The following is a 17,115-nucleotide window of genomic DNA, read 5'->3' on the forward strand; positions in this document are numbered from 1 at the left end:
CTATTTGCTATCTGGTTTCTGTCCTCTAAACTTCACTTAGACAGCACTAACAAATGTGGCCAATTACCTAATAGCAGCTAAGTCTAAGGGTCATTATAAATCATCCTGGATCTCTCTGCGGCATTCAACACTGTTGATCACCCCCTTCTCCCGCACACAATCTATGCCATTGGCCTCAATGAAGCAGCCCATCTCTTGGTTTAACATCCTACCTATCTGAAATCTTTCAGTCTTTCCTTCTCTGGGGTCTCCTCCTCCTCACTTCCTCTTTCTGTTGAGGTCCCACAAGGCTCTGTTCTTGACCCTATGCTCTTCTCACTCTAGACCTCTTTTCTTGGTGAACTAATACAATATTTTAGTGTAAGCATTATCTCTATGCCGATGACACCCAAATGTACCTCTCCTCTACCCCTCTCCCTTGTCCCATGTCACCTACTGTCTCTCTGCAATCTCCTCCTGGATGTCCTACCATTACCTGAAGCTTAACATGTCCATAGCAGAACTAATACTATTTCTCCCTTCCACTGTCACCCTTACACCAAAACTCTCCCTCACTGTCAATAATATCGCAATCTCATCAACACACCAAATCCACTGCCGAAGGGTAATCTATTCAAACCCGCACAAAGTTCTGACCTTCGAAATATAATTAGGATATGCTCTTTTCTCACTAAAATCCTTATTTACACACTAATCTTGTACTGCCTTGTAACCTTCTCCTAGTTGGCATTCCTCCCATCTGCCTGTCCCAATCAATCCAAAATCCTGCTGCCAGACTCATCTACTGTACCTCTCTCAATGCCCAATGTCTGCTGCTACACTATGCAAATCCCTACATCGGCTTCCCCTATCCTCCAGAAAAAATACTGTATATCCTAGCTCTAACTTAAAAAGCTCACAACAATGCTGCTCCCCCCTTACATATAAGCCCTCATTTTCTAAAATACTCACCTAAATGCCTCCTCTGTTCTGCCTATGTTTTATGTCTGCGTACCAAGAACATTTGAAAGCACAATCCAGTCAATACAACAAACTTCACAGTGCCTCGTGAAATATTAAGAGAACAAAGATGGAAAACATCATACACCTAACAGATCATCTAAAGAAACTCTGCTGTCATCCTCAGAAGAAGACGCTAAGTTTGAAGGGAAAGGTCATTATCAATACCAGTCCTGAGCTTTCCAGTTTAGTTTGTACAGTATCTCAAATGTATTATTGATAGAACTCCCCCCAAAAAGAACTTTCTGTGCAGATAGATATTATGTACTGGTATTAAGGTACATAAAAGTGATTCAATTCTGCACTCATATTTATTCATACATGCTTAGTGAGATGCTGACAAAAATTTTTAAATAAAATTACAGTACTAAAGTAACAATATTTCACTCCAATTTTCTGAGATTTTTATGACCAGTACAGCATATATATATACTAATATATTCAGCACTGTTCATATGCCAACGGAAAAAAAATCTTGCTTGTAGCATCTTGATTCTTTATGATGTAGGCCAATGTGAAGAATGTGATATGGTCTCTTTTTTTTTTTTCAAATTGCTTAAAATTTGCTCCCGGTGGCTCCCATTGCAGGGCGTCGCCATGTTGTTTATGCGCGCGCATGCGCAGGTATGTCCCAAGTTGTGGCGGCCATTAGTGAGAGGTGTATGCATGCACAGTGCATGGTGGCCATCTTAGGAAGGTGCTCCACAGGGACTACAGCCCCAATAAGGCCATAGGGCTGCCGGTCAGATGACTAAGCTCATTCAATAGGACTGCAGCAATCCCCTGCGACTAGGAGTGTTACAATTGGCGCGCTGTGGAGCACAGCAGTCGGAGCTGGGACAAGGAGAGGGTAGGCTGTGTGTGCAGAGTGTCTGTGGCCCCTGAACTAGGCCAGAGACCGCCAGAGACCGCCATAGGCCCCAGCTAGGCCTGACTCCCCTTTGAGCTTGTGGCTGCTGCAGGCAGGCCCAGTAGATAGGGACACTGCCCCTGTAGTATCAAGCGTGAGGGACACAGATCACCACACAGAGAGAGACTATTACGGTTGGACTCTCCAGCTGGATACCACACGACGTGAGGCAGACTCATCGCTGATGACGATGGCGTCAGACCGGACGGCCCCTTGTCTTCAGTCGCTGCTACCGGGTGCTGGAGTACCCGGCAGGTATCATCACATCACCAAGTGCCCCAACAATAACACTGTAGTTGTGGGCAGCGCGGTCGGGTGGGTGGGTTGGCTCTTGTGGACACCAGGGTGGTTGGGTACCATGGGGCACCTCTGTAATTTAGGGGAATATCCCATCAGGCTGTGGACACTGTGTTGGAGGACACTGAGGGGTTACAGCCGTGTGTGGCCTATTTGGTGTGGGTGTTAAATTGTTATTCTTTTTTCATATGCATGCAGTAAACTGTTATCTATATCAGTGTGTGTATTATTGCATTGGGTCCTGTGACGGGGTTATCCAACAAAGTAGGATCCCGCACAGGTGGAGGTGCTGTCACCAGACGGATCAGGTACACCCCAGGCTCCAAGCAGCGGAGGTTCAGGCCTCCTGTGAGCCACAGGTAACATACCACACACTCAGTAGCCGCCATATATCCCATAGGGTGGGGGAAAGTGCGCTATAATTGGAATGTTGTTACATTTATGCGCATACAAAAGGGAAAATCTAAGAACAAGTCCTGTTATGTTTACGTTGAAACTTTTTATTTATAACCTAATTTATCACTGATACTTTCTTACTTTAAGTGAAACAAACCATTTATTTGTTTTGAAAGTTTTAATTTTGAAGAAAAGTGTAAGGAACCTGTGTATTTCATATTTAGTTATCAAAAAAAAAAACACAACTATTTTGCAGTCTTGTTTTTTTGTTGAATTGGTTAAAGGTTATTACTAAGCTGATGTACTTGTACTTTTGTTTACTTTCTATATTGTACTATTTGTTTTTGGGCTTCAGTTTTCTACAGAAGTGTTTACAACTTTGGCACATGGCATAGCAAATAAAGAACGTTCATTATTGATCAGTACTTGATTGCACTGCAAACTCCAAAACATTTACATGCAAATGGTGTAACTGGGAAGCAACAAAGTTGACCGCTTTCCAATTTCTGTAGAAGTCATAATGCATAACTTCAAAACATATGTTTCTATTGAAATTCTAAAGAAGTGTCTGTCTACTCCACAAAAACCACATACAGGTTTAAACAGGTCACCTCTCGTCCTCCCGGTTCAGCTTCATTACACCCCCTCCTCTTACCTCAGGTGCAGGGAGGTTGGTGCTGGTGAGTAGGTCACCGGAGACACACGGCGGTGCTGTTGCAGGGCGCTGCCATGACAGAAAGGCTCGCGCATGCGCAGCAGAGTGCCCGGTGGCCATTAGGAGGATCACGCATGCGCAGTGTGGATATAGCGGCGGCCATTAGGAAATAGCTCCACAAGGGGAAGCCCCAGCAGCCCTTGGGGGACGAAGATCACATGGTGCGCAACAGCCAATAGGGCATGCAGAATCTCCTGCAAGGATATAGAGACATTTTGCACTCACAGGGAAGCAAGTCAGTCAGAAACAGGACAGCAAGGGGATAGGTAAGGTTCAGGGAGAGGTGCTCCACTGAACTAGGTCAGAATATCCCCTGTAGGTCCCAGCTAGACTCCTCACTACTAGCTTGTATGTTGTAAGGAAGGCCCCAAGGCAGGGACGCTCCCCTTTATACATTAGTGCTAGTCAGTGCAGCGGTGACGGATGCACTCGTGTGCGCGGCCTGCATCTGGGACCAGACCAGGCCATCCTCTTAGAGACTTTCTGCTGGTGGTACACTTCATGCGCAAGCCACCCCACGTAGAGGCGGATCTTCGGGGGAACAGACTGATGTTACTTGGCCTTACTCAGCGACCCCCGGGGCTGGAGCCGGGCAGGTATTTTCCACAAGTGCACCAACACATTGTGAGGCAGCGCTGTATAACAAGTGGGATAGACCTGCGTGGCTTGGACACTGGGACACTGGTGCCACTGCACCCAAGTACTGTGGGAGTACTCTGCGTGTCGATATGAGCCATATTGTATCTGTATATTGTGTGTATCCATGGTTCTTGTTTATTACCTCCCAGTGAATACTGTTCCCCATACTTTGTGTGTGTAATACTGAGCATATTGTTTTGGGAGGGTCTATCCTAATGTGTGAGGATCCTTCCCACGTGGAGGCGCTGTTTAGTAAATATTTATATACACACCCCAGGCTCCCAATGTTGGAGGATTAGGCCTCCTGTTTGCCGCGCAGGTATTAGCAGCACACTTAGTCGCCCCGACACAGGGGAAAGGGGGCTACACTACTTTGAGCTTATTTAGTTTTCCTTTGGCAGCTGATTTTAGTGCTATTGTAATTATTGTTGTCAGTGACTTTCCAAGGGGTTCTCTCTCTGGCCTAGATCCAGGAAAGTTTAATACAAACGAGCTGTATTTTCATGATCATGTGCATCATAAATTTCATGAATCTACCAATCTGAACCTGAGCATAATTTTGCTTTTATTACTTTGGATTAAGATACAATTTCTTGTAAGCTTTATTGTTGTATTTCAATTTTATATGGGGAAATATCTATTAAATAAGATCCAAGCACATCGTAATGTGGATAAAACTTACAACAGCAGTTAGGGTCAATTTGGACCCCGTACACAGCAGTGTAATGATTTTGGCCACAATCCGCCGAATCCAGTGGGAACGGAAGGAAGTCAGAGCAGGCATGGAGAAGGGAGACAGAGGAACGGAATCAGTGTCGCACATCAAATCCCAGAAGTGACATCTGATGCGGGCAGGGACGGTGAGTTACAGCAACACAAGAGAAAGTGATTTTCTTTTTCACTGGCTCCCGAGTCCTGTATCAGAGCTAAAAAGAACTGGCAATTTGTGAGTTTGTAGGGTTTAACCCTATTTTAAACTATATAATTTATCTTTTAATATTTGCACTATGAGGCTGCTCTTTTTCCATGTAAAGATTAACAGTACATGGAGAAACGGCCAACATAGAAAAGAACCACAATTCCACAGATATATGAGACTGCGCTCGTCCGTCCACTTCAAACTGTCTGCCAGGCTCTCTTCCTCCCGCAGCTCCAAGGCTCTCCGGTGATCAGCCGGAACATGTATCGAATCCTGATGAAGCGCTAATTTGCACGAAATGCGTACAAGATTGCTGCAGGGTCCCCATCCTTGATACACAATTGTTGTGAGACCTAATCTGGAATTGGATCCTTCCTTAAGACGTTCCTTAAAGATGTTTTTCCATTGAGAGTACAGCCTTAGCTAAGCTGCACACTCTCGCGAGATAGCCCGTCTGACTTTACAACCACTCACCGAGTTCACTTCCGGTTTGCTGTCCGGCGGTGATCCGATGGGTGTCGAGGAGAGAGGCTCACGTGAAACTCGGAGTGGTAGCGTTGGAAGTGTGAGGGGTCCTTACCGTTCGTGCAGCCATAATCAATTGTAAGTTTCTATGTTACAAGTGTACTATTAAATGTGGAACATTTCCTAACGTCCTGTCCTCTCTGCAACATAGAAAAGAAACATCAAAATATTTATTTTAGTTCCTGTGGTTGGGGCACTTGCATGTACAGTAAGTGCATATCTTTTCCAGAAATTGTGAAATCTCCATATTTTGAATATACATCACCATATTTCCTTCTTTTTGTTCAGAGGTGCGCTGATTTTTTCTGGAACTACTGAGCTTGGGCCAGTATTGATTTACCTGTGCGGTGCTACTTCCCACTATCCAGTCAGCCAGTTAAAATAATGACTACTGAAGTATGACAGCTATTGCTTTCAATTTGAGTATTTTCTTTGGTAAAAAAATATATAGTTGTTCTGTTTTGCACAAGTTTTACAGAGAGCATTTGGGAGAATATGATAAGTAATCCCGACAGTATGTGAAAACAGAAAAATATGATATATCATCAAGATAATGATGATACACAAGTCTAAGGCCCAGATGGACTAAGCTCTATGAAATCACGGTCATAAGGTCACATTACTTAAAACAGTAATAGACTGTATTTTCTTTGAGTTTAAAGCATATCCACAAAGGTAATTATATGCAAGAACAATGAGTATTGTATATATCATTAGCATAGGCTTAACGTAATGTTACATTAGCATAACATTGCGTTTGCCTCCAATGGTGGACAGATATCTCCTCAATCACTCCTTTATACAATACGTTGAGAAATACCTGTGAACACACCTGAGATACCTGGTAAATATGCCAATTGAAAGAATTGAAATACACTTTGTGTTAAGGGTCTACTTGGGACTAATGCTACTTTAGGTGTGTGACGGTGAAAGGGTACCAGGCCAGTAAATAAAGGTATAATGCCTGACTGAGTGCCCTGAGCCTTATTGGAGAATTTTAGATGGTCAGCTCTGCGACCCAGAAATGGCAGTAACCCTGTGATTGTAATAAAAATGTCTGTGTGTCTCCCACCAGGTATAAGGTGGCGAGAATAATATTATTTCTAACTATGAAATGTATTACTGTAGCAGTGTTTCCCTGTAACCGTGCAAAGGAAAAATGGTTTTAAAACCCAGCAGCCCGCAGTATAGCACATGGCTTTTAGCTAACTTTGGCTAGGAAGCTCCAAGCGCGCTGAGATTTGCTGTGAGCTGGTCGGGTAAAATCATGAAAAAGTATATAGCGCAATTTTTATAAAGTTATATAAACATTGATGAATGAAAGTCCCGCTAATTTAATTGTTCCAACAGTGTAGGCATAAGGGGATTTTCATTTAGGCGGCCGGAACAGAGGAATCACTGAATTTGTAATCACTGTTTTTTAGAAATGCATATGGGAAATTCCTGCGAGGTAAGCGATGCATATTTTAGCCCGGACGTCTAAGACACCCCGCTGGCTCAGGGCCAAGATGTCTGAAAAAGTCTTGAGTTAAAAGGCTTCGGCCGAGTAAGTTGTTAAGTGGGGAGGAGTAATGCAAGTATCCTCATCTTAGTAAATGTCTGGGCAAATGGGCCAGATGTCCGGCCAGCTCAGACAAAATGTCGCCAGGTAAGGGGGCTTGGTCTGGTAAGCTAAGCGGCAAAGGTGCGAGGTTCGCGCATGCCCTTAGCAAACTAAGAAGCCCTCTGCCAGATTTGCCAAGTATGGGCAACTCTGGGATTGGTGGGAATATTTGTTCCCATGGAGAGATTGGCTGCAGAGGTTAAAGATAGGGGTTTTTACTGCATAAGAATCCCTGCAGCCGATCGGGAGTCAGTTCCATCTCAGCTTGATTTTAAACATTTTACCATCGTAACCCAAGTCAAGAGTTCGTAAGAACTAAGGATTCCAGAACCAATTCTATGGCGGTAGAACAAAAAAAGCAGCTCCGGTGGAGAAACAGTGGTTGCGAGAGGCGCCCCTGTCCAAAGACTGTTTTCGGCTCTCTTTGCGCACATGTCCCGCTCCTGGAAAATTGTGCCTAGAGACTGCATTTCTAAAGATTTCATTTTGGGAATAGGATTTCATTTTACCCCATTCCTGTAAGTGTATTTCAAGTGTTTTTTTGTGTAAACTAATGTGTGTGAGTGTTCATTCTGTAAATAAATCACAATTTATTTTACCTCTTCACTTTGCTCAATCTAAGGATCTGGGTATTAAGGTGTTAAAAGTGCTGGTCTCCTGTGACAAGGTGTGACATAAATACCATAATATTAATTCCCTGTGAACCTGAACAGCCTTTACTGGAAATGTAATGTTAGGATAACACCTAATGTTACTATGTTGTGCATCTCATTATCACTAACACCCATACAAAATGAACACTATGCAATTTAAATAAGTAAAACTTGGTTAGCATTACTTTATTCGCCTTAGTAGATAGGCATTACAGTTAAGAGTACCCAGTGACTTATATACCTCTCCCAACAATGAGCTGTCATTGGTCGAGTAGTGGGTCGATCAGAGAGACAAAGTATACACAGCTGATGGAGTCTACGGGTCAGGATCCACTTCATCGGCTATTTTTCCGGATCTCCTGTTCTATAGTCACACCTGATTTTAACCAGTTGTAAGTTCACTTTTGTATTTTTGTCGTGCAGGAATTGCTTTTTGTAATGTGTGGTCCTGTCTTGAGACATTTTTTATTAAATACATACCATATATATCTCTGTTTCTTTGTTTTGTGTTGCATTGTGACAGGAGATCGTGGAGTACTCCTACGGATGGCTTCAAGAGATTTTCAGTTTATCCCAGACACATGGGATAGCGCGAGCGCGGATATCCTTGTACTTGTGATACAAAGAAATATATTAAGGATCATATAAATGTCTGAAACACATCAAGAGATGCTTCTGATAATGTGTCACATTCATTTAATAAACTAATCTATGGTTATAGATTTTAGTGATTAAAGTGAATGTAGGATATGTTTGAATTACCTAATATGGTATATAATATTCACTGTATTAAGTATGGGTGTGCAATAGTGTATCTACATATTATAACAAGAATTACCAAAAGACAGAAATAGTGAACACAACTTGTATTTACACATCGTTAATTCACTGTGTGTAAAAAATAAAGTGAAAATTAGTTAACACAAAATAAAAAAAACAACATAATGAATGAATAAACTATATACACTCTTGTCTTCTTTGGAGAAAAAATTACAGGCTCACTAGGTCCCCTAATGTGTGGCATGCCATGCCTCACTCCTACCACGGGCACTGGATTTGGCATGGGCAACTCCATAGAGGATGGAAGAGGAGGTGGAGTGGAAAGCACCAAGAAGACCCCTGATGTGGGCAGGGACCCGCTTAAGGTTGCCAGCATTGTGATCATTGAGGGAGATTGCAGGCAGTCCATCCCCTGCTGCACTGTCAATGTCAGCCAATTCAGGGCTGCCAAGATCTTCCCCATGCTGTTGCTCATAGAACTGCTGTGCTGTTGCATCAAGTGTTTTCTAATACAGTGTTGGCGCATTGGAGGTGTGCTCGATTCTGGTCAGCTGTGCTAGAATGCTGTGGAAACTTGCCTTCTGCAGCTCCTGCTGATGCACCATGATAGTGCCATCAACCAGAGCTCCAACTCTGGGTTCAGCAGGAGCTGCAGGAGAAGTAGTAGCCAGGGGAGCAGCAGCAGGAACTGCACCAGTGGCATTAAGAGGAATGGCACAGGTAGCAGGAGCTGTGGTATGGGTAGCAGGAGCTGTAGCATGGGGGAACTGGAGGAGTAACATCCAACTCTTCTGGAGGAACCTCGATGAGGATGAGGGTGATCGTGTCCTCAGCTTCATCTTCCTCCACTGGCTCAGCAGCCTTAGGCAATGAATAACTGTCTGCATAATGGTCCTGAAAAAAACGACATATAATCAAAAATGGTCATAAAGAACGTGGGAACATATAAGCACATTTGGATAGATTTGGTTTGCATAAAAATCAATTTTTAACATGTCTTTTTATTTAACGAACATTTTAGCAGGACACAAAACAGAGGCCCGACCACAGATTGTTGCTAAACTTTACAATGTCTTTAGTCCTATTTACATGAATGAGAGCTGAGGCATGATACAGTATCACTATTTTGTGTAGTAATTACATTTGGAGTTACAGTACCTCTCATTTTCCAGTATGTCCTGGGCACTAAGTTATGTTAAGTACTCTAAAAGTGACTATTTCTAACATGTTTGCTATGACTAATATCAGAAGTCTGGAATGCATTTAGGTAGGAAGATGATTTGAGGGACACAGGTAAATAGCTAAAGCAGTAGGGTGAGGAAGAGCCACAAGATTCTTCAAGACAACAAGAAACTTAAGACTTAAGGTTGCTGATGATGAATCTTAGGAGATAAGTACAGGGTCCTTTGGGTGTTTAGATACTTTTAATACGATTATTAATCAGGTTTTACATTAACTCTTTGAGATACTGAGACTCTTTAACTGTTGATTAAACTAGTGTTATTATGATTAGTGAGCAATTATATGGTCTTCAAACAAAGGATAACATTATACTTATTGATCACTTACTGCAATGTGCAAGGCATGAGTTTAAGTGTTTTCTAGTCTTATGAAGCCACACATCTAAGAAGGTCACATACATTATTTAACTAACTACACAACACCTTTATGTGTGACTGTGCTGCAAATAATACAGACATTTGTGTTCTGATCTTCAAAGTATCTGTATAAAGTAACATGTAAAGATGAGATTGATATATATGGTATAATAATGTACTGTATTTTCACTTACCAGGTCTCTCCAGATTATTGATGTCCACCAGTTCAGGAATTCCCACTACTGGCAGGTGGCAATGACTTCACTCAGGTGCTATTTGATAGCAGTGAGATGAAGGGGAGATGAAGAGGAGCAGTTTAGGATCCTGCACCATATCATCTGTTTTTCAGAGGTGCTGGTGTGTGAGCACAAAGCCCCCAATAATTTGGAGTGGTTGTCCACCACTCCATTAATTAGGATCTTAAGTTCCTCCCCAGAGAACTTGAGACTTCGGATTCTTAAGGCATCTGAAACAGGAGCACTGGTTCAAACAGCAGAGGTGGGCTCACGCATATCAATAGTTCAACTGTCTAGCTGATATGGCAAAGTACAAAGTATGTAATGTGTATTTTTTTAAATTGCAACGTGCTTATGGGTGTTCTGTTAGGTAATGCGAGTGGAACATATGTGCGTTAAATGAAATGCCCGTTAATTTCTCTCCCAATGTGCATGTGCAGTGTATTGTTTAACGCGTCTCAGTGCAAAGATAATCCCCATTCATACAGGTAACGTAACGATGCTAGCTTGGCAAATTACTATTTATTTTGCATATCATTAGCTTTGAGGATACTCGTTAAATTGAGGAAAACTAATGGACGTTACCTATTTAAGTAACGTCACATTAGTAGGAATATTGAATGGAGCTTTTAGTATCTACCCCATGGAAAGTTATAGTACTGTACCAGACTGTGAACAAATCTGAAATAAACCTGAGATACTGTACATGCTAGTTTTTATATGCAGAGTATATACAATTGATTGAAATTAGTATGTATCTAAGGTATCTCAGGTGTATTTCAGTTTCTTCACAGGTATCTCTACGTATTGTATTACAAAGTGTTTGTGAAGGTATATCATAGTAAATAATGGTACTAAAAGAGCACCTTATACACCTTATTAGAGACATACTGTAAACATTTTTCTCTCTCTATTTCTCCACTATAAGAATTGGCAATTTTGGGAATATATTATGTAGGCTAGGACTTCATTTACTACTGAGGTTTAACATAAAATGATGTAAGTCAAAACACTTGTCTACAGCATGTACAATACATTTTAACTACTTTGCCTGCACACAGGGCCACAGAAAGATTTCCCGGGGCCCAGAATTAGAGTTTTGACTGGGGTACCACCGCACCCTGTCGACAGTGTTGCAAGCCCCCCCCCCATTTCACACTAGGTAAGCCCCCCCCTTTCACAACTTACGAGCCCCCTCTATTTCCCTCCCTCTTCCCATGTATTTCTCTCCCCTCCATCTAACCTCTCACTCTCCCCCCTCCATCAATTACCCCTGCCCCCACCTCATATGTATTTATCTCCCCTCCGTCTCACCTCTCACTCTCCCCCCCATCAATTACCCCAGTCTCACTGCACCCTGCTTCACATGTATTCATCTCCCCTGCGTCTCACTCCCTCTTTTCCGCACTCACCCCTTCTCTCCTCTCACTCTCCCCCTCCCAATTACCACACTCGCACTTAATCCCCCTCCTCACATTCGTTCTCTCCCTCCTCACATTCGTTCTCTCCCTCCTCACACAATCCTCCCGCTAAATATATACCAAAAATCCCCACTCCAATACAAAAAACTTCCCACCCCCAAATACATACAAAAAATAACAACCCCCAAAATATATAAACCCCCCAAATACATACAAACCCCCCACCTCCCCAATACATTAAAAAACCCCAATAGATATATATAAAAAAATACATATATAAAAAACCCAATATATATAACCCCCCATAGATATGACCCCCAATACATATACGAAACCTCAAAACATATAAAACCCACCCAAATACATATAAATGCCCCCCCCCCCAAAAACCAATACATATAAAAACCCCAATACGTATAAAAAACTAATACATATAAAACCCATGCAAATACATATAAAATACACAAATACATAAAAAAACAAATACATAAAAAAGAATCCAATTACATATAAAACACAAAATACATATAATAAAACAAATACATATAAAACCCCAAATACATATTAAAAACTACAACATACATATAAAACTCCAAATACATTAAAAAACAAATACATATAACCCACCAAATACATATAAACCCTAAATACATAAAAAAAAACAAATACAAATACATTTAGCTGCATTGATTCTCAACCACCCCAGTATACATCTGCATTGCCCCAAAGGTAGACAGCCTGAAGGGGATCCCCAAGAGCTGCTCCCCTCTGCACAGGACCAGGGTGCTAAGGGTTAACATTTGCTTGTACTTTGTGGAATGTCAACCCCACCCACGGGAATGTTAATGAGTCAAGAAGATAAGGAATTTTGTATTCACAGCTGCATTGAATCTCAACCACTACAGTGTACATCTGCGTTGCCCCAAAGGAGGACAGCCTTTGGCGCAGCCGAAGGGCAGCCAAAGAGTGTAAGCCATTTGCTGCCGTTCGCTGATGTTTGGGGATGTCAAAGCTTCTCTATTTCAATCTTAAACTCACCAGCTCTTTTATCTCTTGTACCCAATTTTTCAACTCTATCTGTCCATGAAATGTCTGCAAATTGACTGAATAACCGTTATTTTAATGTGACCATGTATTTTTATAACTCTGTGCCCAGCACATACTTGAAAACGAGAGGTAACTCTCAATGTACTGTAACTCTTACTTCCTAGTAAAACATTTTTAGAAATAAATATAACCACCCCCCAAATACATATAAACCCCCTAAATACATATAAAAAACCATACATATAACCCCCCAAAATATATATAAAAAACACATATGTATAAAAAATACATAAAAAAACAAATACATATAAAATCCCAAATACATATAAAAAATGAATACATATAAACAAACAAATACATAAAAAAATGAATACATATAAAAAAAACAAATACATAAAAAAACTAAAACATATAAACCTCAGATATATATATATAAAAAAAACAAATACATATAACAAACCCAAAAACATAAAAAATATATATAAACCCCCCAAATACATATAACAAAAACAAAATACATATAAAAAAACAAAAACATATAACCCCCAACCCAAATACATATTAAAAAATACATATAAGAAACCAAAATGTATATAAAACCTTAAATACATATAAAAACCCAAATACATTTAAAATATAAAAACAACAAATACACATACAAAAAAACCCGAAATACATATAATCCCCCCAAATACATATAAACCCCCCAAATACATTTTTTTTAAAAACAGATGCGTATAAAAAAAAACAAATACATATATAATACAGACATGGGATTGGTCTCAGGTGTCAGGCCTCTTGATGGGCCCGGTGGCTGTGGGGCACCCAGCTGTCAGTCCTCTAGTTGCCGCTGGACCCTGGTTCTCCCCATCTGTGGGCCTCACTCCTCACTGACTCTCTCTCGCACGCGCCAGGCCTCTCTGACGTCAGCACGCACGGAAGTAAGCTGGGTTAAGCATCCGGCGTGCCTGAGGGAAGCCTGAAGACGCTCTGACGTCAGAAGTATTGGACAGTCAGTGTGGAGGGAGGCCCACTGCTGGGGAGAGCCGGGGATCGACGGCAATTAAAGGACCGGCAATTAAAGGACCGGCAGCCAGCCCCCCGCAGCCACTGAGCCTGGGACACTTGTCCCAACCGTCCTCCCCTGTCGGTGGCCCTGCCTGCACATCCTGTAGATCCAAGTCTTTGACATGTTAAATTTGACTAATAATGTTCCTTCATATACAGTAGGTTTGTTGATTCATATTTTGGCTAATGTTAGAACTAACTCGTTTTGGGTCTGTATAATTAATTTCCTCTGTCAATTGATAATTCCTAATTAAACAAATGCATGTCTCTTTTTTGGATGGAACCCCCAAATCTAACATGTTTTGCTTCAAACTCCAAAGCTGAACCTTAACAGAGCTTTGCATCTGCAAGTGTGGTTTTCTTCCTCAAAAGCTTATGAAATTATTTCGAAAATTGAAAAAAATATTACTTCTACAGAGGCATTAAAAAAAAATAATGAAAATGGATAGTGTACTTATTCTAATTATTAGACGCCTTTATAGTGCATATTAGAGTCTTTGAAGCCAGAAATTTCACAGGTAGGAATGGAGAAATGACTCAACTGTAATAGGAGCAGACGAGTAAGTAGGTGAAAAGGAAGAAAATCAGTCCTTTCTTTCAGATATTATCCATTTTCCTTTTTCTCTTTCTGTATCTCTGCAGAGCACCCTTCTATGTCAAAAGCACTAACATTCTTTTTCTTTGTAGGAATGTCATGAATTAAGCACAGTATGTACTGGCCTAAAAACATGCTTCAAACTAAAGGGAATATTAACCTAATGACTGCAGAATCCTCAGAAGCTAGATATAAATTACACATACATATAGCAGGACTTACTGTTTCCCAACCCGCGGCTGAAAAAGCAAAAATACGTGGATCTGTAGCTAGCACTGCAGAGATGTCGCTGTGGGGGGGGGGGGGGTCCATGCTTCCAGATCCAGCCCCCCCCAGTGATAATCCTCCTGCGCCATGGTAGCCATGGTAGTGGTCACGCTGCTTTTCCCAATGCTTACCTCACCCAACACATACAGTACAGTAATGGACAAAGTAACTATTATCCAGATATGGATAATAGCTCATTTGCCCATTATTAAATAAAACATTAGCCAGCCAGCATAAATAAAGTAAATAAAACTTTCTACTTACCCCTGCCATCATGAAGGGCGTCTTCAACAGCATACTCCAGATCCATGTCCTCTATTGTCAGAAAGAATACAAAAAAATACAATCTAATGATCCCTAACCCCTTAATCACCTTAGCAGTTAATAACCGCTATAGTAATTAAGGGATTAACCCACCCTCCCCAGCTACCCACCCCGGAGGCCTAACCAACCACCCCTATTGCTATTAGATTGTATTTTGTCATGTATTCTTACTGGCATCGGAGGACATGGACCTCGAGTATGCTGATGAGGACGCCCTTCATGATGTCATGTGTAAGTTGAAAGTTTTATTTACTTTATTTATGCTGGCTGGCTAATGTTTGATTTTATAATGGGCAAATGAGCTATTATCCATATCTGGATAATAGTTATGTTGCCCATTACAGTTCCGCATGTGTTGGGGGAGGGTAGGGGGTTGTATTTATTTCAATGTATTGCAAAAAAATATTTGGTCACAGGATTGGTACTGCAGGCCAGCGGGGACCCGTGAGGACCACCCGAGGGCCCCAAGACACCCACGGGGTTCACCTGAGGACCTAAGTGTTGTGTTTTTAATGTTTATTGTTGGCAGCAGCTGTTTTAATATAAATTGTAATACTAGTGTATGAGCCGGGGGGTCTCCAGAGCACAACCGCATTGATTTGAGTTCCGGAGACCCCCTGCTTCCCGATATATAGACCCGGTTATGGAGTACCGGTATCTCTGTTGCATTTAAATGTCTCACGTCACGTGACTATGAGAATAAAATGCATAGGAGATACCGGCACACCATACTGGGGCCTGTAACTTGGGGAAATGTATAGAGAAACTGTGGCGCTCCCTATAAATCCTATATTGATTGAACAATGATGTCACAAACAAGCGTCTTAGTGTGACTGGTAGTAAATAAGAATTAAAAACCAGAAATAAAAATGATTAATATACTGGCCCCTCTGTTGAACTGCTGCTTGACCAGAAAAGGATCATCCCTTGATCCTCATGAGGCAATGGAAGTGGAGTATATCGTCAGCGCAAAATGTGAAAGATATATAATAAAAAACAATTAGTGCTGTTATACTTTGTAGACAGTTTAAATAATAAGTAAATGGAGGACAGTGATAGGGAAATGTATAATTAATATTTATACTCACTGAGATTGCTATTGATATCCACTGCTGGTTAAGCACTGGGAAAGTGCGAGTCCCCATTTCTGTTGATACCATGATGTCTCATATTTAAAAACAGATTGCACTATGTTATTTTTATTTTTTTACATATGGTGAAATCTGCGCTCCCCAAACCTGACTTTGGAAATCTATTTGGATGTGCCTGACCTAACTTTTGATCTATGTTTTCAGCATTATACACAAGCTTGCTTGTTCCTGCTCTCAACATCGGACTCTCTTTGCTTGACCAGATGCCGCTCACACCCCGACATCTTTACATAATTCTATTTCACACACACACACACACATACATATATAATATATATACATATATTCCATATATATTTGGAAAATAGTTGCTGTTCTAATTTTACTAGTATTTAAAAAATATCAGTATCTAATGTATTAGTAATATAATGTATTAATATGAATAATGTACTGTAAAGAAGGTTGTTTTATTTAATTTCACTTACGTGGAAAAAATTGTTACATACTGTAACAGGCAATTTGATATTTTGTAACGGCTGTCTAAACATTAAATCTGCAAAGATGTTACTTGTTTATTTGAGGATTGTAGAAAATGTGATATGATAAGGTAATTTACTAAATGTGATAGAGCTTTCATTTTGTTCTCCTAGGAAGGATTACCTAAAAGTTATACAAATAGAAAACTTAACAGGCGTTTGGATATCTTTAAAACACATAAAAGAATTCATAGATCAGGTCCAAATCTTCACAAAAAGATGTTCCTCAAATGCAAAGCAGATCTTTTAAAATCCCACATCCAGCAGTCTCTTTTATATCCAATTTACTATTTCAAGCAGTTAATTATGCTGTAACCTCATATTTTAGCATGGTGCGGCTGCCTCTTCCATATATTATCTATTATGTAAATAACATGATATTTCCAATTGCTAAATGAAATGCCATGGTCTGTATTTGATAGCACACAGCTGTCAACACACATTGGAATTACAAAAAAGGAGCAATCAAAGTTCATGAACATTTTTATTACCTGGG

The 17,115-nt window shown here is 40.8% G+C and overlaps 1 protein-coding gene across 7 annotated transcripts in view; it reads right to left on the reverse strand.

Annotated features, from left to right (window-relative positions):
• LINGO2 (leucine rich repeat and Ig domain containing 2) overlaps nucleotides 1–17,115 on the reverse strand; it is a 1,433,890-nt gene that overhangs the window by 850,024 nt on the left and 566,751 nt on the right. The gene's annotated exons all lie outside the window — the stretch shown is intronic.

The sequence above is a fragment of the Ascaphus truei genome, chromosome 1 (assembly GCF_040206685.1).
Source record: "Ascaphus truei isolate aAscTru1 chromosome 1, aAscTru1.hap1, whole genome shotgun sequence".
Classification (NCBI taxonomy): domain Eukaryota; kingdom Metazoa; phylum Chordata; class Amphibia; order Anura; family Ascaphidae; genus Ascaphus; species Ascaphus truei.